At 44.6% G+C, this 16,217-nt stretch overlaps 1 long non-coding RNA gene across 1 annotated transcript; it reads left to right on the forward strand.

Moving 5' to 3' along the window:
• Positions 1 to 3,699: 3,699 nt before the first annotated feature.
• LOC123482737 lies at positions 3,700 to 4,380 on the forward strand. Its single transcript, XR_006657906.1, has 3 exons — positions 3,700 to 3,838; positions 4,010 to 4,146; positions 4,219 to 4,380. It is a non-coding gene; the product is annotated as an uncharacterized LOC123482737 (long non-coding RNA).
• Positions 4,381 to 16,217: the final 11,837 nt, after the last annotated feature.

Genomic DNA, 16,217 nt, shown 5'->3' on the forward strand with positions numbered 1-16,217 from the left:
CCAAGTGAAATGTGATTGGCTAGTAACTTATGGGTGGTCGTTGGTGAACATCACGCATGCGCTGCTCACATGTACAGTATGAGCACAGAGTGTGTACTGTCTTTGGTCAGAGAAGAAGAGGTGAAGAGAGAGTCCCAACTCGGCGGAAATTTCGTCTCCCTCCAGTAGGTGGCGTTTTTCCGCCCACCAAGCGATGTGTTTTTGTATGGAGCTATGTAAACAACTTTCTGACAAGTGTCGAATTTGGTCAACAAAAAATGAATGGCTTATTTGCTGTGTCAGGTTTATTTGATTTAATATACGTTTCGTAATGCTTAGGTTGTTACGAGTGTACTGATATAAGTAGGACACGTGACATCCCCGCAACCTTTAGAGAAAAAAAAAACTTGATATCAGAGTTGTCTCGAGATTCATAGCATGAGGCTAGTAGCATAGCATCTCTCTCCATCTCTCTCTCTGTATCCACCAATCCAAAGAAAGGATAGGCGGGAACTAGTTAGCCCGCCGTGCCGCTTTGTGGACAACGAATCCCATTGTTAGGGCGGAGAGACAAGTATCTTGACATTATATCCATAATATTTGCTTTGGTACTAGCCTTGGAGCTGGTCGTCATTAGTTACCACAGCCACAACGTCACAAACGTTTACATTTACATTTTAGTCATTTAGCAGACGCTCTTATCCAGAGCGACTTACAGTTAGTGAGTGCATACATTATTCTTTTATATATATATATATATATATTTTTTTTTTTACTGCCCCCCCGTGGGAATTGAACCCACAACCCTGGCGTTGCAAACGCCATGCTCAACCAACTGAGCTACATCCCCCGCCTATTTCTACAATTTATGTTCTTAAAATCAGATTTAAACCTAACTAACCTTAAACTGCTACCCTTATGCCTAACCCAAACCTTAAATTAAGACCAAAAATATGTTTATGATATAGCCAATTATGACTTTGTGGCTGTGGTAACTAGTGGAAACCACTGGGGCTTGAGGCTCGTGGGGCATTTAAGCCCTGAACAGCGCCTGACAGGCAGCTTTGTCTCCCAGGCTGCGTGCCCGCCCCCAAGACCAGAGCCAATCGTATGCAAGGAACAACGAGCCATAGTCAGAGACAGAAAGCTGCAGCATAGAGGAAAAAAAGGTAATGTAGCATCTTTCAAAATTAAGGCAACTATATACTGATATATCACTGATATTATATCAGGCTTATTTATTTTAGATGCACAATCTTTTTGTGTTTTTTAGCTAGCTTGCTAGCAGGGCTACTTAGGAAGCTCACTTGGTTAGCTAGTCTTGTGAGCTAGCTAGCTAATTAGCAAGATAGTCTTGTTAGCTAGCTAGCTGGTTATCTATGTAGGTTGTTAGCTTGCATAACTGATATGTGTATAATTATGAAGGGACACTTCATGTTTTTGGTATAATGTTTACATTTACAGAGCTCCATTCCTGACAGGCTGATCAGATTAGCTTTCAGTCTCAGAGTTTGATCAGATTCAATATCAGCTTCAGAGGCTGATAAATCAGGATGCTGCCTTGTAGGCTGTTTCATGAGCAAGCTCCTTGCAGGGATATTAGCAGTCAAAGTGCCTTATAGGCTGATGCATATCTGATCCAGTGGGTGAGCTCTATTCCTGGCAGGCTGATCAGATTCAATCGCAAATGAACATGCTTGCCAGGCTAATTGCCAGGCTAATTAGTTTACATAGGACTACAGTGATTTGCAATTTGGAAGTAATTGAAAATGTAATTTAGTCCAAAAAGTAGGCAAAAATAAATAGTAAGAAGGGTCTAAAATCCACTTCACTCCAATTCACTTGAGCTGTACACCATTGGCTAATAAGACAAGACAGGGGAAATCTTAGGGATCCATCAGCAAGGCACGCTGTTATAAGAGGAATGGTGTCTCTGAAGCATTGCAGTACAGTAAGTTACGCATCTTATATTGTTTTACATAATATTGTTTCAACGTAATGGTGCAGTCCTTAGTCCCAATGTAAACATAACAGTAGCCTTGCCACATAATGCTGAAGAATGAGGTTGGAGAAATGTTCACCTCTCTCAAATTCATAGTCATAGTAGCCTCGCACGACCACCCTGAACTCGCGAGCTTCCACTCTGTTTCACTTGTGGTTTCAAACTGTGAGCAGAACAGTGGAAGCTCAGGAAATTTCAAGATGGTCTTACTCTTATGTGGCTATAGTCATAAGTCTAGACAGCTCAGAATGGCCATCAGTGACAGCCCATTGGGAGTTTTGAATGTACTCTGAAGAAGTGGAGGCTGCTGAGGGGAGGGCGGTTCATAATATTTACATTTACGTCATTTAGCAGACGCTCTTATCCAGAGCGACTTACAAATTGGTGCATTCACCTTATAGCCAGTGGGGTAACCACTTTACAATATGTTTTTTTTCTTTCTTTTTTTTTCTTTGGGGTGGGGTAAGGGGGGGGTAGAAGGATTACTTTATCCTATCCCAGGTATTCCTTAAAGAGGTGGGGTTTCAAGTGTCTCCGGAAGGTGGTGAGTGACTCCGCTGTCCTGGCGTCGTGAGGGAGCTTGTTCCACAATTGGGGTGCCAGAGCAGCGAACAGTTTTGACTGGGCTGAGCGGGAACTGTGCTTCCGCAGAGGTAGGGGGGCCAGCAGGCCAGAGGTGGATGAACGCAATGCCCTGGTTTGGGTGTAGGGACTGATCAGAGCCTGAAGGTACAGAGGTGCCGTTCCCCTCACAGCTCCGTAGGCAAGCACCATGGTCTTGTAGCAGATGCGAGCTTCAACTGGAAGCCAGTGGAGTGTGCGGAGGAGCGGGGTGACGTGAGAGAACTTGGGAAGGTTGAACACCAGACGGGCTGCGGCATTCGGGATGAGTTGTAGGGGTTTAATGGCACAGGCAGGGAGCCCAGCCAACAGTGAGTTGCAGTAATCCAGACGGGAGATGACAAGTCCCTCGATTAGAACCTGTGCCGCTTCCTTTAGGACCTGTGCCGCTTCCTGGCTGGAATGGAGTCAATGGAATGGTATCAAATATGGTTTCCATGTGGTTGATACCATTCCATTGACTCCATTCCAGCCATTACTATGAACCGTCCTCCCCTCAGCAGCCTCCACTGCTCTGAAGCCGTAAAAGGTTTATCTGTCATGCAGAGGTTTGTGTGTGTTTGATAGTTGCACAAAAAATAGTTGGAGAAATCCCCCCAAATGAGGAAACGGATACAGATTTGATTGTGACAAGCTTGACTAATTCAGCAGAGGACTGTATGTCAAAGTGGTGCATTAAAGACATGATAAGCGATTTGAGCAGTTGGCGTGATAGTGCTGATTACAAGCCCTCATTGGAAGTTTATTCAACTGTTAAACATGTGCACCAACTTGTCTTCGGAAGTTACACAGCAGTATGTAGAAAGGGGAAAATTGAGAGGCTCCACAACTACAGGAAACAATTGAGTTGTCCAGCATTCAGTCGATTTAGGCTTTGTCAGTGCTGTGCTGATGCTGCAATGTCAATCAGCATGAGGGACAGAATACATGGGTGGATGTTTCAGTAGACTATTATTTTTGAGAAAATCGACAATGTTATTGTCCAACAATACAACGTTATTGTCCATAGAAGGCACATTTACCGTAGATATATTTATCTCTAGATGCATGGACAACTAATTATTATTCCAGCTCACTCTCCATGTTTTTTTAGGTGGTAAAAGTTCTGCCGGAGGGGGAGTGGTTCCAGAATGAGAGCAGAGGGGGAGAGGAGGCTGAGAGGGGCGCAAGGTGAGCCTTCCTTGGGGAACATAGGACCAACCAAGAGGAGCAACCACAGGAGTACTCCATCCAGAAGTAGGTCATCTTGTTCTGTGGAACCTCTTGGCCTCCTTGACTTGTGGCTGTCCTATGAGCTTGAAAGTGCTCACGCCAAACTTTTTATTGTTTTATTGCCTTGTAAAAAAAAAATCGTATTATATGGACCATCAGTGATTAACTGTCTACCACCACTGATGTTCTCCACAGGCCAGCCTATTATGCAGACTCTGACGGCCGGGTCCGAGGGGGGGTGGGAAGGGAAGAAGAGGAGGAGGAGGAAACAGAATCATGGATACTACCAGTAGCTTCAACCTGAGGGGCAAGAGAATATGCCACAGTGGAATGTGAGTGCTGATCAATCTTGCAAATGAGATTTGTACACTTGGTAAATGTAAAGTTGTTTTCCTGTCTTTCAGAGGCATCTCCCCTGAGGAGAAGAGAGGAGGCTGTGGGCTCTGGAACTGGGGCTCTGTTCAAGACCCTATGGCCATGGGGTGAGTACCACATAAAAAAAGTCCCTCTTAAGAAATTAAACAAAATTTGCAGGAGCTGTAGGTAGACTGGACTTCTGTAGACCCCTGTTAGAACTCCGGAGCCCCAGGCTCAGCACAATAGAGGAGCTCTAGCTTTGGGTATGGAGTGACTTAAGGGACAAAATGCACACAAAATGCAAACCTCAATAATACTAAATGTTCTTATTTTCATTAAAGACCCTAAAGAGGGATTAAGAATGACACATGCAGTTATCCATTCTAATCTTAATAAAGGACATGTGGCCAACTAAGAGAAGAAATCTCGCACACAAATACAACAGCATAGAAGAGAGCAGTGAGACATACACAATGAAAGGGGAGAGAGAAGGGAAATATAGTCTTGTAAAGCACAATGATTGTAAAGAACATTGAGTTTTCTGTCCTTTGGACTGTTAAAAAAGGGCTATGTGATTTCCCTTATTGAAAAATGATTTGTCAGCAGAATCACAAACAGCCAATAACAGGTTGCCGGTGTCTGAAAGCAAGTAGATAGTGTGAGCAGTAAAGTTGAGAGAAGCTATAGCCAGTCAGACTCCTGAATCATCAATTCCAATTGAACATACAAGGAGCCATAGGGAGTGTAAAGTGCTGGAGAGAGTGTTCAAGTGTTCGAGCTTCAGTGTGGAAGGGAGCTGGAAAGTGTTGAAGTCTTGCAGCAGATATACAGTGCCTTCGGAAAGTATTCAGACCCCTTGACTTTTTCCACATATTGTTACGTTACAGCCTTATTCTAAAATTGATTAACTTGTTTTTTCCCCCTCATCAATCTACACACAATACCCCATAATGACAAAGCAAAAACAGGTTTTTATAAATTTTTGCAAAGTCATTACAAATAAAAAAACAGAAATATCACATTTACATAATTATTCAGACCCTTTACTCAGCACTTTGTTGAAGCACCTTTGGCAGCGATTACAGCATCGAGTCTTCTTGTGTATGACACTGATAGAGCATGGCGTTTGCAATGCCAGGGTTGTGGGTTCGATTCCCTCGGGGGGCCAGTATAAAAAAAAAAATATGTATTCACTAACTGTAAGTCGCTCTGGATAAGAGCGTCTGCTAAATGACTAAAATGTAAATGTAAATGTACAAGCTTGGCACACCTCTATTTGGGGAGTTTCTCCCATTCTTCTCTGCAGATCCTCTCAAGCTCTGTCAGGTTGGATGGGGAGCGTTGCTGCACAGCTATTTTCAGGTCTCTCCAGAGATGTTGGATCAGGTTCATGTCTGGGCTCTGGCTGGGCCACTCAAGGACATTCAGAGACTTGTCCCAAAGCCAATCTTGCGTTGTCGTGGCTGTGTGCTTAGGGTCATTGATCTGTTGGAAGGTGAACCTCTGCCCCAGTCTGAGGTCGTGAGTGCTCTGGAGCAGGTTTTCATCAAGGATCTCTCTGTACTTTGCTCTGTTCATTTTTGCCTCGATCCTGACTAGCCTCCCAGTCCCTGCCGCTGAAAAACATCCCCACAGCATGATGCTGCCACCACGTCTGCTCCTCCAGACGTGACGCTTGGCATTCAGGCCAAATAGTTCAATCTTGGTATCATCAGAACAGAGATGGTTGTCCTTCTGGAAGTTTCTCCCATCTTCACAGAGGAACTCTAGAGCTCTGTCAGAGTGATCATCGGGTTCTTGGTCACCTCTGACCAAGGCCCTTCTCCCCCGATTGCTCAGTTTGGCTGGGCAGCCAGCTCTAGGAAGAGTCTTGGTGTTTCCAAACTTCTTCCATTTAAGATGAAGGCCACTGTGTTCTTGGGGATCTTCAATGATGCAGAAATGTTTTGGGTCCCTTCCCCAGATCTGTGCCTCGACACAATCCTGTCTCGGAGCATCTACGGACAATTCCTTCAACCTCATGGCTTGGTTTTTGCTCTGACATGCACTAACAACTGTGGTACCTTATATAGACCGTTATGTGCCTTTCCAAATCATGTCCAATCAATTGAATTTACTACAGGTGGACTCCAATCAAGTTGTAGAAACATCTTAAGGATGATCAATGGAAACAGGAGCTCATTTTCGAGTCTCATAGCAAAGGATCCTTATGTAAATAAGGTATTTTTGTTTTTAATTTTTAATACATTTGCTAAAATTTCTAAAAAACTGTTTTCGCTTTGTCATTATGGGGCATTGTGTGTAGATTGCTGAGGAATTTGTTTTATTTAATCAATTTTAGAATAAGGCTATAATGTAACAAAATGTGGAAAACGTCAACAGGTCTGAATACTTTCCAAAGACACTGTACAGGCGCTGTTCAGTGCTTAAATGCCCCACGACTTGAGTCACCTCTAGAGATGCACAATGAGGTTGGGTATTAATTAATTAAATCCCAATGAAATGCATTGTGAGCAATGATGTATATGGTGGAAAATGGTGGAAAATTCTGATTGGTCTTGCTCAAAACCCCATATGTAAATACTCAGTGTCTTCTTTTCATGACTCTTCGGACGAGCTCATAGAGACCATTTGGATTAATAGATTCACAATTTATATAAATAGTTGAATCCTTAATAAATTTGCAATAAAATGCAAATGAATTACTTAAAAATCATACAATGTGATTTCTGGATTTTTGTTTTAGATTCCGTCTCTCACAGTTGAAGTGTCCCTATGATAAAAATTACAGACCTCTACATGCTTTGTAAGTAGGAAAACCTTCAAAATCGGCAGTGTATCAAATAGTTGTTCTCCCCACTGTATATGGAAAAGAAGAGAAGAAGATTAGAAGAACATTGCCATAAGATATCCTTGAAGGCAGTTCAGTATTTTGTCTGTCTGCAGGTGGCAGTGAAGGTCCATTGTAAATTCCTGGTCCTGATGTTAAATTCTCCCCCTCTCTGTGGGGCTTTTTGTTTCGATTAATGTCATGAATGGACAGATAATGTACTGTGCCTCGAGTCTGAAAGGCACTAGAATAAAGACAAACTTCATTTGAACAACTTGTGAACTGTGGTTTTGTTTATATATAGGGAGCTGTCATTACAATTGGATGCCAGCTACCTCAAGGTACTGGCTCTTGGCAGGATAAGATGGTTGAAGTTAGGCTTTTTTCTTATTAGTGAGGACTAGCTTATTACAAATTGCCCCCAGGTAGAAGCTGTTAGAATCAATAGTCATTGTAATGTGGACTAGCCGCAAGGAGATAAATTGATTGAAATTAAAATTAAATGTGGCTATAACTTCAACCAATGGGGAACTTCATTATGGGGTATTGTGTGTAGATCAACCCTAGCAAGTATCCAGTTCTGTTTGGCATTTATTCAAGCATCTCCCTGCCCACCACACACGCTCCACACTGATTGTGGGACATGTGGGATTAAGAAGTAAGAGGTGGTAGTGGATGGAGGAGGGTGTGGGCACAAGTGAGATAGGAGCATATTGGAAATGAACAGAGAACCATTGAGAGACAATAGTCAGAGTGGAAGAGATGGAGAGAAAATTAAGATAAAATAGGGAAATAGTAGTGGAGATAACAGAGTAGTAGTAGTAGTGATAGTAGTAGTAGTAGTAGCAGTAATAGTAGTAGTAACACTAGCAGTAGTAGCAGTAGTAGTGGAAGTAGTAGTAGCAATTGTAGTAGCAGTAGTATTAGTGATAGTAGTAGTAGTAGTAGTAGTTACTTTTGGTAACATCGCTAATAGACCAGTCACTAACTAGAGGTAAGAGACAGAACTAGTCTGTTTGGTAACATCGCTAATAGACCAGACACTAACTAGAGGTAAGAGACAGAACTAGTCTGTTTGGTAACATCGCTAATAGACCAGACACTAACTAGAGGTAAGAGACAGAACTAGTCTATTTGGTAACATCGCTAATAGACCAGACACTAACTACATTTTTACATTTTTAGTAATTTAGCAGACGCTCTTATCCAGAGCGACTTGACAGAACTAGTCTGTTTGGTAACATCGCTAATAGACCAGACACTAACTACATTTTTACATTTTTAGTAATTTAGCAGACGCTCTTCTCCAGAGCGACTTGACAGAACTAGTCTGTTTGGTAACATCGCTAATAGACCAGACACTAACTAAAGTCTATTAATCTAAAGTGGAAGTTGGGAGAGTTATATTTGAGTGTTTCAGTGAAACGTGAGGGAGGCCCCGCTCTCTCGCTTTCCTAGATGCTTAGTTAATTTCATTCCGATCTCTTTTGCATTATTGTAGCCTTTTCTGTAGCCTGTCAACTATGTGTCTGTCAATCCCTGTTCTCTCCTCTCCGCACAGGCCATACAAACGCTTCACAGGGCGTGGCTGCTGCCACTCTAATCTGGTGGTCCCTGCGCGCACGACCCACGTGGAGTTCCAGGTCTCCGGTAGCCTCTGGAACTGCCGTTCTGCGGCCAACAAGGCAGAGTTCATCTCAGCCTATGCCACCCTCCAGTCCCTCGACTTCTTGGCGCTGACGGAAACATGGATTACCACAGAAAACACTGCTACTCCTACTGCTCTTTCCTCGCCTGATCATGTGTTCTTGCATACCCCGAGAGCATCTGGTCAGCGTGGCGGTGGAACAGGAATCCTCATCTCTCCCAAGTGGACATTCTCTCTTTTCCTCCTGACCCATCTGTCTATCTCCTTATTTGAATTCCATGTTGTCACAGTCACTAGCCCATTCAAGCTTAACATCCTTGTCATTTATCGCCCTCCAGGTTCTCTTGGAGAGTTCATCAATGAGCTTGACAAGTTCCTTTCCTGAGGATGGCTCACCCCTCACAGTTCTGGGTGACTTTAACCTCCCTACGTCTACCTTTGACTCATTTCTCTCTGCCTCCTTCTTTCCACTCCTTTCCTCTTTTGACTTCACCCTCACACCGTCCCCCTCTACTCACAAGGCAGGCAATACACTTGACCTCATCTTTACTAGATGCTGTTCTTCTACTAATCTCACTGCAACTCCCCTCCAAGTCTCCGACCACTACTTTGTGTCCTTTTCTCTCTCGCTCTCCTCCAACACTACTCACTCTGCCCCTACTCAGATGGTAATGTGCCGTCGCAACCTTGGCTCTCTCTCTCCCGCTACTTTCTCCTCTTCCATCCTATCATCACTTCCCTCTGCTAAATTCTTCTCCCTCCAATCTCCTGATTCTGCCTCCTCAACCCTCCTCTCTTCCCTCTCTGAATCTTTTGACTCTCTATGTCCCCTATCCTCCCGGCCGGCTCGGTCCTCCCCTCCTGCTCCGTGGCTTGACGATTCATTGCGAGCTCATAGAACAGGGCTCCGGGCAGCCGAGCGGAAATGGAGGAAAACTAGAGTCCCTGCGGACCTGTCATCTTTCCACTCCCTCCTCTCTATATTCTCTTCCTCCGTTTCTGCTGCTAAAGCCACTTCCTACCATTCTAAATTTCAAGCCTCTGCCTCTAACCCTAGGAAGCTCTTTGCCACCTTCTCCTCCCTGCTGAATCCTCCTCCTCCTCCCCCCTCCTCCCTCTCTGTGGATGACTTCGTCAACCATTTTGAAAAGAAGGTTGACGACATCCAATCCTCATTTATTAAGTCAAATGACACCGCTGGTCCTGCTCACACTGCCCTACCCTATGCTTTGACTTCTTTCTCCCCTCTCTCTCCAGATGAAATCTTGCGACTTGTGACAGCCGGCCGCCCAACAACCTGCCCGCTTGACCCTATCCCCTCCTCTCTTCTCCAGACCATTTCCGGAGACCTTCTCCCTTACCTCGCTCATGAACTCATCCTTGTCCGCTGGCTATGTCCCTTCCATCTTCAAGAAAGCGAGAGTTGCACCCTTCCTCAAAAAACCTACACTCGATCCCTCCGATGTCAACAACTACAGACCAGTATCCCCTCTTTCTTTTCTCTCCAACTCTTGAGCTTGCCGTCTATAGCCAACTCTCCTGCTATCTCTCTCAGAATGACCTTCTTGATCCAAACCAGTCAAGTTTCAAGACTGGTCATTCAACTGAGACTGCTCTTCTCTGTGTCACGGAGGCTCTCCGCACTGCTAAAGCTAACTCTCTCTCCTCTGCTCTCATCCTTCTAGACCTATCTGCTGCCTTTGATACTGTGAACCATCAGATACTCCTCTCCACCCTCTCCGAGTTGGGCATCTCCGGCGCGGCTCACTCTTGGATTGCGTCCTACCTGACAGGTCGCTCCTACCAGGTGGCGTGGCGAGAATCTGTCTCCGCACCATGTGCTCTCACCACTGGTGTCCCCCAGGGCTCAGTTCTAGGCCCTCTGCTATTCTCTTTATACACCAAGTGTGACGACCCTCCCACTCTGTCTGCCGTATTCTCTCTTTGCTCTTGTTTCCTTATTAGGATGCCGGTGGGCGGAGTTGGGAGGGTCGTCAGCTACATGGGAAACACCTGGGCCGGGTGTGTCCCAGCATAAATGGACCTCTTCCACATTCATGAAAGAGAGTCTCTCCAGGCAGATACTTTGACTTTGGTTGTGGTATTTTTGTGGCCTTTTTGGTTGTTTGCTTTGGCACTTCTCAACACTTTTCCATATTACATTTATGCAAGCAAACACTCACTTACACTACTGATTACACACCCCATTGTTATTTCAGTTAGTTTACTTTAGTTAATAAATATATACTTTAAGTATTCCTTGTCTCCACGTGTCTCCCTTTTGTTACGAACTTGAGCCGGTTCGTGACAAGTGGGGGCTCGTCTGGGATCTTGAACTGGTTGTGTTTGGGAGAACGTGGAGTTAATGTCCAATTCTGTAGGTTTTTTTTTGTAAATTTTGTTAGTTTGTTTGAGTTTGATAGGCCCAGTATTGGTTTCCTTTGGGTTGTGTACTACGTTGGAGAGAGTACATTGGTTAGTTTCCAGTCCCTGCCCAGCCTGGAAACTCTTGCTCTACTCGCTGTTGGGGCATCGGTCTGAGGAGGTGAGTACAATCGGCTGTGTACCTCAGTGGGAGATTGGGTAGGGTAGTGACATTTTCTACCCGGAGTTATAGCTTTTTCCCCTGATAGGCTTAGTGACGTGTTCTGTTTTGGGATACGTTGGGCATGGTTAAATGTTTGTTATTTTTGTGTGGTGTCTGTGGACTGAGCAGTTGTCTCGGGGGCACATCCGTGGCTTGGCGGAATCTACCAGCGTGCTGGGGGGTTTAATTCCTTGCCAGCGGGCTACAGTGCTTAATTACCCACCGCGAATCCACACGAAGACTAGGGTTGAGTTATTGTAGGTTATGGGGAAGCTCCATATCCCAGCTCTCTTCTGTGGTGCTCGGTGTGATTGTCATTTCTCTTGTGTCTGGTGTGCTCAGCAGAGGGGTTGAGCAAGATTATTATGATATATATATATATATATATTATTTTTTTTTCCTGATTATGGCATCTAATGTAGACGAGTTCATTCGCTTTCCATCAGAAGAACTGTTAGAATTATGTACTAAAGAACAGCTGTTGAAGGTTGCTGAACACTACAAGGTTGAAATTAGTGATAAACGCCTAAAAAATTATATTAGGTTAATATTGAAGGCCAATTTGATGGAGAGTGGTATTCTGGATGTTACCACTGGGGCAGCCTCTGCTGAGGACACATTGTCTCCCCGATATGTTACAATGACCGCTCCATCGGTTAGTCATAGTAGTCTTCTTTTTGAACAGCAGAAAGAACTGCTTCTGTTACAGCTAGAGCATGAACAAAATGGACAAAGAGCTAAAATGGAGCATGATCGTGTAAAATATGAAAGGGAATTGGAATTTAAACAGGATATGGAGCGTGCTAAAATCAAGCTGCAACAAGAGCGACTAGAGTTGGTTAGGGAAGGAAAGCTCTCAGGGGAGAGTTTGCTCTGGGAAGGTGACCCAGAGTTACCTAGGGGTCGTTCCTCTTTTGGTCGTAATCCAGACACATTTGATATTGTTGGGAATTTACGGTTGTTGCCCCAGTTTAATGAAAAGGACCCGGAGACATTATTTTCGTTGTTTGAGCGTGTTGCTGACGCTAGGAGTTGGCCTGATTCTGATCGCACTTTGATGTTGCAGTGTGTGCTGACTGTTAAAGCGCAAGAAGCATATTCAGCTCTTAGTGTAGCAGACAGTGTTAGTTATGAGAAGGTTAAAACGGCTGTGTTACAGAGTTATGAATTGGTCCCTGAGGCTTACCGCCAACGATTTAGAACTTTAAAAGGGATGATCAGCAGACTCATGTTGAGTTTGCGCGAATATTATCTTCACAGTTCAATCGCTGGTGTTCTGCCTCTGCAGTTATGACTTTCCAAGGGCTGTGTGATCTGATTATGTTAGAACAATTTAAGGACACAATCCCTGATCGTATAGCGACGTACATTAACGAACGAAAAATAAAGACTGTCGCTGAAGCTGCGGTTTTGGCAGATGAATATGTGTTGACTCACAAAAATGTTTTTGCAGAACCCCGTATTCGGAGTGAGTGGGGGCGTTCGCAGAGATTTGGGCCTCGCTCGCCGAGATACTTCGGTTCCCGGGCAGAGTTTCATTCAACTAGGGTTGAGCCTGATACCCGTGGTAAAACTGACGTTGGTCAAGAGTGTCACTACTGTCAAGAATTAGGTCATTGGAAAAATGAATGTCCGATTCTTAGGTCTAGGGGTAAATTCAGTACAGGTGCTTATGGTAAATCGAGGCCTGCAGCGTTAGCAGCGCCTGTTCCACATCAGTTCACTCCTGACGCATTGTCTCATGCCCAGAGCCAGGTGAAAGGTTATATTGATCCCGACTATTTACCTTTCGTTACGGAGGGTTTTGTGTCTATGGTAGGAAGTAAGAACCTAGTGCCAGTAAAGATCCTAAGAGACACAGGTGCCTCTGAATCATTTGTGTTGGAATCTGTGTTACCCTTCTCTGCGGAGACTGATTCGGGGAATAGTGTTCTAATTAGGGGAATAGGTTTGAACACTCTGTCAGTTCCATTGCATAAACTGATGTTGGATTGTGGACTGGTGAAAGGTGAGGTTGTTGTGGGGGTGCGTCCTTCATTGCCTATTGAGGGTATTGACGTGGTCCTTGGAAATAACTTGGCTGGGGAGCGTGTGTGGCCTATCGCGTTTCCATCTTTAGTGGTTTCCACTAAGCCGTCAATTGTAGGGATTCCTGATGAGAGTGCGCAGAATTTCCCAGAGGTGTTTTCTGCATGTGCAGTGACGCGTTCTATGATCCATGATGACCTGGTCACGGAGCTGGCTAACGAGAATACCACAAAGAAGTCTGTTACTGTTTTCCCTGTTATCCCGTTATCTATATCCCGCTCCGATTTAATCGAGGCGCAACGGACTGACCCTACATTAGAAGAGTTGCGGGACCAAATTGTGCCTGTGGAACAGTTGGGAGATGTCGCACAGGGCTATTTTCTCCAAGAAGAGGTCCTGATGAGAAAGTGGATGTCTCATGGTAGTTGTTTTCTGGGGAGGCGATTAGTCAGGTGGTGGTACCAGTTAAGCTTCGTGAGTTGGTGCTAACAACTTCTCACAATGACGTTGCTGGGCATATGGGTGTGAGAAAAACCTACAATCGTATATTACGACATTTCTTTTGGCCAAGATTAAAGAGGGATGTTTCTGATTTCATCAAAACTTGTCACACCTGTCAATTAACTGGTAAACCTAATCAAGCTATTAAGCCGGTACCACTGTTCCCTATTCCTGTACTCAGTAAACCTTTTGAGTATTTGATTATTGATTGTGTTGGTCCTCTGCCTCGTTCTAGGAAGGGTAGTAATTATTTGTTGACTGTGATGTGTCAGACCACTAGGTTTCCTGCTGCCTATCCTCTCCGGTCTATCACGACTAAGGCTGTGTTAAAAGCTTTGACTCAGTTTCTCTCACTGTTTGGAATCCCTAAGGTCATTCAAAGTGATCAAGGATCTAATTTCACCTCTAATCTCTTTGGTCAGGTTCTCCAACAACTCCATATTAAACACAACTTGTCTAGCGCCTATCATGCCCAAAGTCAAGGAGCACTGGAACGTTTCCATCAAACACTTAAGTCTTTGTTGAGAGCTTATTGTACTGAGATGGAAAAGGATTGGGAGGAGGGGTTGCCTTGGTTATTGTTAGCTGCTAGGGAGGTTTCACAGGAGAGCACGGGTTTTAGCCCAAATGACCTAGTGTTTGGACATCGGGTGCGTGGGCTTTTATCTGTTCTCCAGGATGACTGGAAGTCTCCCCGAGCCTCCTCAGTCCCTGTTATCATATGTGTGTGATTTTCGGCGACGCTTGTATGCCGCTGGTGAAATGGCTAAAGAGAAGCTATCATCTTCACAGGACAGGATGAAGAGCATATATGATCGCCGAGCTGAGCCTCGTCACTTTAGTCCAGGTGATCAGGTTCTGGCTCTGCTGCCAATTGTTGGTTCTCCTTTTCAAGCCAAGTTTCAAGGTCCATATACAGTGGTGCGCCAGTACACTGAGCAAAATTATCTAGTTGCCACTCCAGAACGGAGGAAAGCACACCAACTGTGCCATGTAAATTTGTTAAAACCCTATTATGCACGTTCCTCTGAGACTGAACAGTGGGAGTCTACAGAGGACGGTAAGGCTGTTCTTTTGGCTGATACTGTTTATTCCAAGAGTTCTGGTCATGCTAGGTCTGTGCAGGAGCAGGAAGATGTTTCTGGTCCCGACGATTGCATACTGCAGGGTAGATTGAAAAATTCAGAGACACTGGAGATTTTAGATAGCCTTCTTACTCATCTACCTGTTGATGGGCGGAAAGAGATAGTTGGTTTGATTCGGAGATTTCCAGGGTTGTTTTCTGATACACCTACACGTACAAACTTAATAGAACATGATATTGACATTGGAGATGCTTGCTGACCCCATTCGTCAACGGTTCTATAGAGTTTCTTCTTGTCTGGATGCTGAGGTCCGGTACATGCTGGAGAGTAAAATAGCAGAGCCTTCTTTCTCCAGTTGGGCTTCTCCCTGTATCTTGGTCAGTAAATCGGATGGAACAAATAGATTTTGTACGGACTACCGTAAGGTAAACGATGTCACTAAGCCGGATTCATTTCCTCTTCCTCGGATGGAGGACTGCGTTGATCAAGTCGGCGCAGCTAAGTTTGTGAGCAAATTTGACCTGTTAAAGGGCTATTGGCAGGTGCCACTGACGAGTAGGGCACGTGAAATCTCTGCCTTTATTACACCTTTTGGTCTGTACTCGTATTCGGTTATGAGTTTCGGACTGCGTAATGCGCCTGCCACTTTTCAGCGACTTATGAACAGGGTTATCTCTGGTCTGGCCGGGTGCGCTGTTTATCTGGACGATGTAGTGATATATGCAGATACTTGGGAGGAACATCTGTCCCGTATTCAAGCCTTGTTTGGACGTCTGGCTGCGGGTCGCCTCACGATAAATTTTGCTAAATGTGAGTTTGCTCAGGCGACTGTTACATACCTTGGAAAGGTGGTTGGGCAGGGTGAAGTGCGTCCTGTTCGGGCTAAAGTGGTAGCTATTGATGCTTTTCCACTACCAGCTACTAAAAAGGAACTGATGCGTTTCTTGGGAATGATTGGGTATTATCGTGGTTTTTGTAGGAACTTCTCTACTGTGGTCGCTCCCTTGACAGATTTGCTGAAAGCTAAGGCTGTGTACGTATGGTCTTCTCATTGTCAACAGGCTTTCGAAGATGCAAAGAGGTTGCTTACTTCAACTCCGGTACTGGCTGCTCCTCGTGTGGATTTGTCATTTACCTTGCAGGTGGATGCTAGTCATGTGGGGGCGGGTGCAGTTTTGCTGCAAGCAGATGTGGCTGGGGTTGAGAGGCCTGTTAGTTTCTTTTCCAAAAAGTTTAACCATTATCAGTTGAACTATTCGGTCATTGGAAAAAGAAGCATTAGCACTTATATGGGCGCTACAACACTTTGAAGTGTATGTTGGGTCGGGTGTAGTACCTATTGTGGTCTACACCGACCATAACCCTCT

The sequence above is a fragment of the Coregonus clupeaformis genome, chromosome 37, assembly GCF_020615455.1.
Source record: "Coregonus clupeaformis isolate EN_2021a chromosome 37, ASM2061545v1, whole genome shotgun sequence".
NCBI lineage: Eukaryota > Metazoa > Chordata > Actinopteri > Salmoniformes > Salmonidae > Coregonus > Coregonus clupeaformis.